Source organism: Heterodontus francisci, chromosome 3 (assembly GCF_036365525.1).
Source record: "Heterodontus francisci isolate sHetFra1 chromosome 3, sHetFra1.hap1, whole genome shotgun sequence".
In the NCBI taxonomy this organism is placed as follows: Eukaryota; Metazoa; Chordata; class Chondrichthyes; order Heterodontiformes; family Heterodontidae; genus Heterodontus; species Heterodontus francisci.
Genome location: NC_090373.1, coordinates 200,644,810 through 200,657,524, shown reverse-complemented (window position 1 = coordinate 200,657,524; position 12,715 = coordinate 200,644,810). Strand labels below are relative to the sequence as shown.

Below are 12,715 nucleotides of genomic sequence, written 5' to 3'. Positions count from 1 at the left end.
GAGCACATCTTCCACCCCAATATCCATGCTGTCTACTTGTAGATCCAGTGGAACTTCTTCATTCTTGTTCGGATTTGACAATCTACTCAGCATATCCGAGGTGACCATTTTGGTACCCGGTTTGTAGCAGATGTTGAAGTAGTACACCTGTACTTTCACTAAAAGTCGCTGTAGTTGAGGTGGTGCATTTGTCAATGGTTTGCGCCAGATCATCTCCAGTGGTTTGTGGTCCATTTCCGAAGTGAACTGCTTGCCGAACAGGTAGGTTGGAACCTTGTGATCTCAAACACCAGAGCAAGTGTTTCATGCTCAATGGGCTGGATTTTACCAAGCCCTCGACGGCGGGCTCCATGGTGGGGGGGCCTGAAGGTGGGTCTGGAAGAGGCCTACCATGGACCTCGATGCCGGGAGGGCCCGGTCCGTTGCTCCTGGAGGTGGCAAGGCTTCGTGGCGAAACCCCCGCCGCTGGGCAACGGGACCTCATTTACAATATTAAATAGAATAAATTTACATAGACTTACCTGCAATCTTGAGGGCCCGCTGCAATCTTCGGCACAGTGGGCAGCACTCCCGTGCCTTCAATTCCCCATCCAGGGAATGGCGTAACACTGGTGGTGAGGGGGGAGGAGATAAGATTTTCAGTGCAAAGGTGGGTGGGTGGCGGTGTGGTGAGACAGGGTCAAATACATGGAATGGGTCTAGAGGATGGTGGAAAGGGTTGAACTTCAAACTTTGTGCAGTCTGGTGGGGGAAGGTCACATTTCAAAGGTAAATGTTTTGGTGAGGGGGTAAGAAAGGGCAAATAGTTATTGTAATTGTGATGTGGGGTGGGAAAGGGGCTTCAGAAATTTATTTATTTAATTTTGGGGGGTATGTCTTTAAATATTTAAATTGGGTGGCAAAGCTGGCTGCTCTTTAAAAATGGCAGCTGCGCACAGGCAGCTGACGCCATTACCAGAGACGGACAGCCCGCTCCCTCCACAAGATTGGGGAGGGGTGAGCTGTTCCGGCTATTTAAATGAGCCACCGCCGCCATTATTTGAGTTCGTCACCGAAATCGGCAATGGACTCTTAAAATCCAGCCCTATGTTTGAGTAATTGGATTGTGCTGAGGATAAATGTTTGGATCCAAAAGCAATTGGTTTGCCATCCTGCAGGATGCACGCTCCTAGTCCTTTCTGTGAGGTATTGATTTCCAGGATTGTCTTCTTCCTTGGATCATAGTATTGCAGGGTACAGGTTTCTGCTGGCAATGCTTGTTTGACAGACTTAACCATATGCTGATGGCCCTCCTGCCATACGTATGGTACGTCTTTCTTTAAGATCTCTCTCAATGATGATGTTTTGTCAGAAAAGTTTGGAATGTATGCTGCCAAGAAGTTGGAAAATCCAAGACATCTCTGTAGATCTTCTTTGTCTTGTGGTGTGGGCATATGCCTTATATCTTCAATTTTGTCTGAGTCAGGATGGATTCCACAACTGGACTAGATGGAGCCAAAGAAATTGATCTGACTTACATTCATCTGGCACTTCTTGCTGTTCAAAACAAGCCCTTCACAACGAGCTACTGCCATCAGTGAATGGAGATTTCGATCATGCTCTACTTTGGTTTTGCCCATTACTGCAATATCATCGGCAATGCATGTACATCCAGGCACGTTTTCTTTCATTCTGTCCATATGCTGCTGAAACAGATCTTGACTGACAGATAAGCGGAAAGGTAGTCTCTGGAATTAATAACTTCTAAATGGTGTTCTGAAGATGGTGACTTGCTGAGATTCCTTTGCTAGGTGTAACGACCAATATCCATGTCCAGCATCCGACTTGGAGAAAAATTTAGTTCCTGTGAACTAGGGTTTCAATTCCTGCAGTGTTGGAATCATGTGGGGGCATCTCTTTAGGGAGAGGTTTAGACACCTCGGATCTAGACATACCCTGATTGCTCCATTCTTCTTTAGCACGCACATGATTGTTCTGCATCAGTCTGTGTGATGATGCACATGACGGATGATGCCATTGCGTTCCATGTCATCTACCTCGCGCATGAGCTTGTCTTGTATGTGCACGCTGCGCTTTCTGGGAAGGTGATTGACGAAACTTCATCCTCTCTGAGGTGCACTAAGGCATTGCCTTTGAAATCTCCTATGGCGTCGAACCTGTCCAGGTATATTTGTTGTAGGTCGTGGACTGACTCAATGCAGGTACCCTTGGGTACTTCTGCTGTAATAGGTACCTTGGGACCTCGTGGATAGTTATGATGTTGAGGTCCGTACATGCTGATAGTCCTGCCACTGCTGGTCCGCTCATGTCTACCAGGTAAAATATTTATGGTTTCTATGCCAACATGCCGTGACTGAATTGCATTGTTAGTGTGCCACTGCAAGGGGTGGGTGACCCATTGTATACAGATAACTTTGCAGTTGTCGGTTGTATCATTAATTTCCAGTGACCCTGGTACATATTCTTCAGGATTCAGACTGGTAGAACATTTGCAGTAGCTCCCGTGTCAATCTGAGCCCTGAGTGTGTGTTTGCCAGCTTTCTTTGTGCACATAATATGAATAGTAGTAAAAACTTCCCATTGTTTGACTTCATCAACACAATGGGGCTGAATTTTATAAGCCTGCCGCCGATTTCGGTGGCGGGTGGGGCGGGCCGCATGCCAAAATACCGCCATGGTTCCAAGCGGGGTGGCTCATTTAAATAGCTGGGGCGGGCCGCCTCCCTGGATTACATGGGGGGGGGGTTCGAGCTGTCCGTCCTCGGCAATGGCATCAGTTGCCTATGTGCAGGTGCTGTCAGCGCTACTGGGAAATTCAAATATTTAAAGTTAAATGGAATTAAAAACATTAAATACATCTCTTTTGCCCCTCTCCCACCCTCAATTACAATTACATTAATTATTTGCCCTTCCCCCCACAAAACTTTTACCTTTACGAGCTGACCTTCCCCCGCAAACTGCACAAGCTTCCACCATCCCCCACACCTATGCTGCTAATTTGACCTCATTCCCCCCTCCGCCGCACTGATAAACCTACCTTCCCTCCCCTCCCCACAAATGTTCTGCCTCGTTTCCCCGGATGGGGATCCGAAGGCACAGTCATGCCAGCTGCCAGGTTGAAGATCGCGGTGGGACATCAAGAGGTAACGTGAAATTGATTAATTCAGATATTTTAACTTGTTTGAATATTTAAATTGCGGTCCAGTCATCAAGCAGCGGGGGTGCCGCCATGAGGTCTCACCGTTGCCAGTCATATTAGGCTGGGCCCTGCCAGCGTCCAGGTCCGTGGCGCGCCTCATCCGGGCCATCTTCAGGCCCCCCGCCCCACCACAGATCCTGATGGTCAGGGCTCCTTAAAATCCAGCCCAATGTGTCAGGTTCACAATGTGAAACGCCTGCTTGTCTTCTGGCTGGAAAACGCTCCACCCTGAGTCTTGTCTCGGGTCTATTTCACTGTGCACTTTGTGTATCGGCTTACGTTTACGCAGGTCTCTGGTGCTCTCCGTGCTGCTGTTGCCATATTGCTGCACCTGTCTTCTGTTTGTTTGTGTCCTATTGTGGCTTCTGGCTGCATCTTTGGAGCCAGATTTCTTGCATAGGCGGGCCCAAGTTCTTTTACACTGCACGCCTTATACAGATCTTGAAATGCAGGACAGCTTCACTGTGAGTGGGGCAAACCGGACTTACCACACAACTTGCTTGCTTTTTATGACCTGGTTACCGCACTGATATTGTCAGCTACACCTAGTACTTGCAGATGCTGTTGTCCAACTACAATGGCTTCGTACTTCCTGACATCTTCTAGCAGCGCATCAATGCTGTGACCTTTCTTTTCTCCCAAAAGGTCTTCTTGAAATGTTTCAATAGGTATTGAGACAATCAACAGCTCCATTATTTGCTCTGACAGCTCAGTTTCTGAAAAATCAGTGTTGCCCTTACTACAGCATCAACTGATGAATTGATCTATTGATTCCTATGGCTGTTGCCTGTAGGACATTAATTCCAAGTGATGAATTCTAAAATACATTCTTATCCAAAGCTGATCTTCTAACACTTTCAATATCTTTGCAGGATCTTTCTGGTCCTCTTCAGATAGGCCAGAGGTATTAATTCTGTGTAACCCCTCATTTCCAATTGCTATCACTATTTTCACAGCCTGCTTCTCTGGTCCTGCAACAGCTTGGTCTGTGAAGTATAACTGGATTCTTTGAAAAGTTTGAACTCGGATAGGATATCAATGGCCTTCCTGTTCATGCTGGGAAATTTGATATCCAGCCTTCTGCTGTTCTTTTGTCTTTTTTGGACACTATGGATATGCAAAAATGTTTCAGTAATCCTGTTACTATAAAGATACTCCATATGTTAAATTCCAGAAATCTTGTTTTGGAAGGATAATTCTGGAGCTTATATTTACTCAGTTTCCACATTTATTGTGCAGAATAAAAGGATTACAAATATGTAGCTCCTCACTCAAATCCTTCACCAGTTCATCAGATTTCCTTCACCAGTCTCTGTGAGTGTCTGCTCATAAGTGCTAAAATCCCAATTACCACCCTTCACCTGCATATAATCAAACCATTGACATACAATTAACAGATTCTCTTCTTTCTTTTTACAATAAAACTTGGAATAACATCCTCAAACAACATTTCAAAATAAATTCCATATTATGCACAAAGTATTAGCCTGCTTAAAGAACATTTCAAAATACATCAAAATAAATTCCATATTAAATACAAAGTATTACATTGTGAGATGCTCCTCCTCTAGCACCTCTAACAATTTCTTTGTATTCACATTTCTTTTTGTGAAACAATCGGATAGCTGATGACTTGCATTTACCCATTTAAGTTTGGAGATTTCCTTTCTTTCCAACATTTGTTTCAATCCAGCAAGGTCAATACGTAGTCTTTTTTCAATCACACTTTTTGTAAAGTGTACATTGTCCCACAAAGAACAATTATCCACATAACATTCAATGGGTATCCTATCTTCAGTTTGTCCCTTGTTCAGAATTTCACCCAAAATATTTGACAAATAGAACCCCATATCCACTGCCTCCACAAGACCCAGTTTTTTCACGGCTAACGTGCTTTTAATGACCCATTTTATTTTCTTAGCCTCCCAAGCTAAAGGTCAACATTTCCCATTTTCCTCCATCAGAAATATTATGAAACCAGCTGCACTCGAATACCCATCTGCAAGATTAGCATGTGAAGCATCACTAAAAATTATTAGCTTCATGTTCTTTGGGTCACATAAGGATGGGAACTTCAGGACACATTTCTCCAGATTTAGTTTTTTTCAATGTTTTATTTGCCCTTAAAACATTCTCAACTTTTGGATGTTTCATCATCGTGGTTAACTCCAGCACATCAAAACTAACAACAGGCCCCAGTCTGAGTGCACAGCCAGTTTAATTGACCCACCAGGCTTCGCAATTGCTCAGTCTCTGCTGGAGATTGATCATCATCTTTCTGTGATGACCTAACACAATTAACCAGCATGGGAGTAACACTCTCGAAATAGGATTGTTGATTCAAACTTATTCCAGACTCTGCTTAATATCTAAACCAATATATTTAAAGGCCCCACAAACCTGACTCCCAATCTTAAATTCTATCAGCTGCTCAGATTCTGAGATTTAGTAATCAACCCCGATTAATCGTGAAGAATGAACCTTAACGGTTTGATTTCCATGCTTGATAACTACTGTCTTACCATCATGATTGATTACCTTGCTAGGGCCCTTCCATTCCCTCTCTTTTTCAATACACCAAATCTCCTGAACTAAATTCTGCCTCAGATGACTTTATATGATGCCTCAGAGCTCTGCGAATTTTCTCAGAGACCTCAACCTTGATGAAAGCCCATCTCCCTGCATGTAAAGCATTCAAATGTGTAGAAAAAAATGTAACTAATTGTAGTACCTTCTAGAGAAGGAGGACTGTCGCACAGTAGAGAAGGCAATTTGGGATTCCACCCATAGACCAATTGATAGGGACTCTCTCCTCCAACCATCTGAAGCAAATTCTTCACATGAACCGCCCATGCCAGGGCAGTTGTCAACTTGTAGTTTGGCTGGTCAGCTAAGATTTTATCTAACATTTCATCAACCTTTGCATGAATCCTTTCACAAAGCCTATTACTGAAAGAACTTTCAGCTTCAGTATTCATAACTATAATGTTCATGTTTTCACACATATCTTTGAATTCATCATTGGCAAATTCCCCTCCATTATCAGTCAGAAAATTAGCTGGTGCCCCAAGTCCAGTCCTTATCCATTTCTCCATAATGTTGTCTATAATCAGCCTTTTGTCCTTACTATTTATTATTGTAGAAAGATTAAATCTAGTTGCTAGATTTAGAATGAAAATATTCTTGTCTTTGTCCTATACCTTTAAATCCATGGTGAGTACCTTGTTAAAGTCACGTGCCAATGAAAGGCTGACAATTGGACGTGATGGTGTCCTCCGATACTTCTTACAAATATCACACTTTTCACGATATCTCTACTATTAATCTTGTATACTCTTCATCAATCACACCTGCATATTTTAGTAAGGTTTTTAATCTGTGACAAGAAAGGTGAGCAAATTGTCTGTGTAACTTTAAGACAATTTGCCTTTCTCTCTCTGATTCATCACACCTGATGCCATCAATACTTCTCCAACACTCTGACGAGAAATATCAGGTTTGTTCAGGGTATACAATAATGCCCTGACTGGGTAAAGTGCAAATTCACCGGCTTCCCAAAAACAATTGCCTTATCATGTTCCATATCAAGTTTCATCTGTGCCTTTTTCTTTGAAGGCTTACTCAACAGTAAAGGTATCTCACTGGAGACTACATTAGTCCTGATAAAGTGGCATACCCAGCTGTTTTACATGGGATTACTACTCTCTTCAGTGACTTCAATGTCTTGTCATCACCCAACCTAAAGCTGGTAGTACTTTTAAACTCCTTAACCTTGCATCGATCCTCACTACTGAGTGAATTCAGATAACACTGTAACCAATCAGTTCCACATACTGTCGATGTATGAGCACTATCTCAGAATCACAGAATAATACATTGCAGAAGAGGCCCTTCGGCCCATCGAGTCTGCAACGATGCATTAAAACACCTGACCTGTCTACCTAATCCCATTTGCCAGCACTTGGCCCATAGCCTTGAATGTTATGACGTACCAAGTGCTCATCCAGGTACTTTTTAAAGGATGTGAGGCAACCTGCCTCTACCACCCTCCCAGGCAGGGCATTCCAGACCGTCACCACCCTCTGGGTAAAAAAGTTCTTCCTCAAATCCCCCTTCAACCTCCCGCCCCTCACCTTAAACTTGTGACGCCTCGTAACTGACCCTTCTACTAAGAGGAACAGCTGCTCCCTATCCACCCTGTCCATGCCCCTCATAATCTTGTACACCTCGATCAGATCACCCCTCAGTCTTCTCTGCTCCAGCAAAAACTACCCAAGCCTATCCAACCTCTCCTCATAGCTTAAATGTTCCATCCCAGGCAACATCCTGGTAAATCGCTTCTGCACCCACTCCAATGCAATCACATCCTTCCTATAATGTGGCGACCAGAATTGCACACAGTACTCCAGCTGTGGCCTTACCAAAGTTCTGTACAACGCCAACATGACCTCCCTGCTTTTGTAATCTATGCCTCGATTGATAAAGGCAAGTGTCCCATATGCCTTTTTCACCACCCTACTAACCTGCCCTTCTGCCTTCAGAGATCTATGGACAAACACGCCAAGGTCCCTTTGTTCCTCTGAACTGCCCAGTGTCAGGCCATTCATTGAATACTTCCGTGTCACATTACTCCTTCCAAAGTGTATCACCTCACACTTTTCAGCGTTAAATTCCATCTGCCACTTTTCTGCCCATTTGACCATCCCGTCTATATCTTCCTGTAACCTAAGACACTCCACCTCACTGTTAACCACTCGGCCAATCTTTGTGTCTATTGTGCATTACTGCACAGTTGAACGAATCCGCAACCAACACATTCATCACAGGAAATTCCTTATGACTAGTACAATTCGTTCAAATCCATCAGTATCTTCCTCTTCTGCCTCAGAATTCTCTGCATCATGTGTTATTTCAAAGTCTCTGCCCCTCCACTTCGGGCAGTTCATTGCATAATGATACTTTGAGTCACATCTGAAGCACCTATTAACTGTTCCTTGGGCATTCCTGGATTCATTCGCCTATGATTGCTGTTCCAATTCTGTCTTCCACTGTAATATTCAGACCTGCTAAAGGTGCTTTCATCATCATTCCTCCTGTCTTTAACTCTTCTATTGTACTTAGGCCTGCTTCCAGTATCTGGATTATTTCTAATCTAGTAAACATTGAGTCCTCAATTCTATGTGTCACTGCAGAGTGCCCTGTTTGTTCTACTAGACTGCAGGAAATGACTGTTTCCCCAGGAATTATTTTAAGGCCAGGGACATTTGGTCCAACAGGGAGTCTTTGTCCAAGAACCGAACCCCAGTTAGAACCAGGAGCCTATCCATATGCGACAATCTAGCAATTTAAAAGCTAGCACTGAACCAGGGATCTCCAAATTGAATTTCCTCAATCTTTTATACAGTCTGTTGAAGTCCATGATATGTTCCTCCATTGAATAACCATCTGTTTTCCGAAATCTATCAAAGTCTGACCATGCCTCATACGCATTCAATAGGTCATCTTTCTTGTAAATTTCATCCGAGAATTCTAACAGAAGATCCAACCCTTCATCAGTATCCAACTGACGAGCATCCAGTTCAGAAAACACTTTACTTCTGAATTTACTTTTGGTAGGAAGTGACAACGCCAAAGCCATACCTTGTTTCCTCTTTGGTAGAAATGTAACCCGTGTCCACATATCCACTTCATTCTTCAAAGAACACCGGAGGATAATCATACACTGACAATTTACACTTACTTTCTGCCTTATTTCCCACAATAGCCCTTGAAATTATAGGTTTTTATCCACAAAATAAATTCCTGTTTTCCAACCTTCAGCTTTTGGCAAGCATCCTCTGCTATCATGTTAATTTCTAGAAAGCTTGTTATGGAAGGATAATGCTGGAGCTTATATTTATTCACCTTCACATTTATTGTGCAGAGAAAAGGATTACAAACATGTAGTTCCTCACTCAAACCCTCCAGCAGTCTTGGTGAGTCTCTGCTTATAAGTGCTAAACTAAAATGGCAATTAATACCCTTCACCTGCATATAATCAAACTATTGACACACAATTAACAGATGAACACCATATGTGCCTCCAGCAGTGTATCTGTTATGCTTTCTGCTTTATATTTCATTTTGTTCAGCTCTGTGTGTGCCTTCAGCACTGCACTTATTGTGATTTTTCTAATTGTGGCTTAAAACTTGTTCCACTGACTCTACACTATTCCCAATTGCAACCTGTTCTTTTTTGTGTTGCTTGAATTTTGGCGTGCTTTTTCTTTGTTCAGCATAGGGCTCCTGACTCAGCTGGCTGCTTGTACAGACTCGCCCAGCTCAAATATACTCACAGTTTGTGAAGTAAGTAAGCCTTGTATTCTGTCTTCTGTAGGTGAGGGTAAAGCAGTTGATGCAGTCTATGTGGACTTCAGTAAGTCTTTTGATAAGGTCCCACATGGGAGATTGGTCAAGAAGGTAAGAGCCCATGGGGTCCAGGGCAATTTGGCAAATTGGATCCAAAATTGGCTTAGTGGCAGGAGGCAGAGGATGATGGTCGAGGGTTGTTTTTGCGAGTGGAAGCCTGTGAGCAGTGGTGTACCACAGGGATCGGTGCTGGGACCCTTGCTGTTTGTGGTATACATTAATGATTTAGGTGTGAATATAGGAGGTATGATCAGTATGTTTGCAGATGACACAAAAATTGGTGGTGTCGTAAATAGTGAGGAGAAAAACCTTAGATTACAGGACGATATAGATGGGCTGGTAAGATGGAAGTAGCTGTGGCAAATGGAATTTAATCCTGAGAAGTGTGAGGTGATGCATTTTGGGAGGATGAACAAGGCAAGGGAATATACAATGGATGGCAGGACCCTAAGAAGTACAGAGGGTCAGAAGGACTTGGTGTACTTGTCCCTAGCTCACTGAAGGCAGCAGCACAGGCAGATAAGGTGGTTAGGAAGGCATATGGGATACTTGCCTTTATTAGCCGAGGCACCGAATATAAGAGCAGGGAGGTTATGATGGAGCTGTATAAATTGCTAGTTAGGCCACAGCTGGAGTACTGTGTACAGTTCTGGGTGCCACACTATATGAAGGATGTGATTGCACTGGAGAGGGTGCAGAGGAGATTCACCAAGATGTTGCCTGGGCTGGAGCATTTCAGCTGTGAAGAGAGACTGGATAGGTTAGGGTTGTTTTCCTTAGAGCAGGGAAGGATGAGGGGAGACCTGATTGAGGTATATAAAATTCTGAGGGGCATTGATAGGATACATAGGAAGAAACTTTTTCCCTTAGAGGAGGTCTCAATAACCAGGGGGCATAGATTTAAGGTAAGGGGCAGGAGGTTTGGACGTGATTTGAGAAAAGAAATTTCACTCAGAGGGTGGTTGGAATCTGGAACACACTGCACTTGAAATGCCATAGCATACAAGTCAACGGGCCAAGTGCCGGAAAATGGAATTTGAATAGTTAGGTGCTTGATGCCCGGCACAATCACGTTGGGCCGAAGGGCCTGTTTCTGTGCTGTGTAACTCTGACTCTATGACTCCTGGTATTGCTTTTAAATCTTGTTTGCTGTTTCACCCGTTGCCATCATGTCATGAGTTTCTTTATGTTATCTTAAGCGACATAATGAGGTACATGGATTCCAGTTTCTTGAGATCTCGAGAAGGTTTTTTAACAGCTAAAACTAATACACAGTGGCGCAGTGGTTAGCACTGCAGCCTCACAGCTCCAGGGACCCGGGTTCGATTCTGGGTACTGCCTGTGTGGAGTTTGCAAGTTCTCCCTGTGTCTGCGTGGGTTTTCTCCGGGTGCTCCGGTTTCCTCCCACAAGCCAAAAGACTTGCAGGTTGGTAGGTAAATTGGCCATTATAAATTGTCACTAGTATAGGTAGGTGGTAGGGAAATATAGGGACAGATGGGGATGTTTGGTACGAATATGGGATTCGTGTAGGATTAGTATAAATGGGTGGTTGATGGTCGGCACAGACTCGGTGGGCCGAAGGGCCTGTTTCAGTGCTGTATCTCTAACCTAATGCACACAATACAGAGCAAACAACAGACAGAACCCTTGTCCAAGGTGTTGCAGTGCAGAGTGACTTGGCTTCTAGTCACATGACTACATCCTGGCACTTAGCTCATTAGCATACTGTGTTCTTAAAGGGACATCACTCTTTAAGCGATCATACAACTAGTATCACATTGCTGCATGTGGGTGTTTGCTGTGCTACTATTGTATTGTAGAAAACACGACAGCCAATTTTCACACAGCCAGTTCTCACGAACAGCAATGATGAGATAATCTGTTTTTGTGATGTTGATTGAGGGATAAATATTGGCTAGAACCATGAGGATAACTACTCTGCTCTTCTTCAAAATAGTGTCATGGGATCTTGTTTGTGCATCTGAAAGGCCAGCTGTGACCTCAGTTTAACATCTCATCCAAAGATGGCACCTCTGACAGTGCAGCATTCCTTCACTACTGTTTGGAATGTCAGCATTTATTTTTGTGCATGATCTTGATCCCACAATCTTCTGACTCATAGACAAGAGTGAGCCATGGTGACACATGACTGACATTGGCTGGAGAGTTAGGCTCCAAAATAGTACTGCTGGTGTCAAATCAGCATTGCCCGATTATTGATGTCATGACCTGCCTGATCTGCATAGTTACGGCAACTGTTTCCTGCACATACTCTAATGTCCTCACCAGTATGGCATCCAGCATAAATTGCCACCAAAATAGCACTGCGGATGCCATTTTGGAGCTCAAAGGGCACTCGTAGTGCCCCAAGACAGGCAAATAGATCCTTAGTTTTGTCATGAAGGTGCTTTTTTGTTAAAAATATTTTTTAAAGGAATTCATAGTCAAACTGTTGGACCAGTTTTTTTTTTAAGAGAGTCATCAAGGGGACACTAAAAGAAATGGTTTGGCAACAATGTTTATTGGTTGCCACATGACTCAAGTTAAAAATAGAACAGAAACCCTGGTAGGAGGGGAAGAAGTGGGCAGAGAAATGACACGCGCCCCTTTATTGGACAAGCCCGGGAGCAACAGAGCACACCTGAGAGGGCAGAAAACTCACAAGTTTTTGTTGTAGTGTCACTGTGTTTTACCTTCTGGAGTGAGATAAAGTCAAATCTGCTGAAGAAGTGTTAAGGAAGGAGAGAAGACCACACCCAGCTCACTTACCAGCAACTCTCTAAAAGACCCTTAGAAGTCCACTGTGTCAATTCATTTCAACCACTGTCTTTGAAGAAGGCTTGCTAGATTATTTCTCAATTCTGTCTGTAAAGAACTGTTCTGAAAGATCCCAGTGACCTGTCTGCGTGTACTCAGAAGTTAGACTGTGTGCCAGTTTTGGAACAACATATCTCATCTGCTGTTTTCTTCAAAACTGAGCAAGTAATCAGCCCAAGTGTTTTTTTTCGTCTGTAACGGAGCTCTGAATTTTAAAAAATCCACTTATTTTTTTCTGGTTAACTGGTGTATATGTGTGTGTGTGTGAGTGTGAATGTGAGGGGCTAAGG

The 12,715-nt window shown here is 43.4% G+C and overlaps 1 protein-coding gene across 1 annotated transcript in view; it reads left to right on the top strand.

Moving 5' to 3' along the window:
• LOC137367179 (dynein axonemal heavy chain 8-like) overlaps positions 1-12,715 on the top strand; it is a 2,062,041-nt gene that overhangs the window by 1,729,050 nt on the left and 320,276 nt on the right. The gene's annotated exons all lie outside the window — the stretch shown is intronic.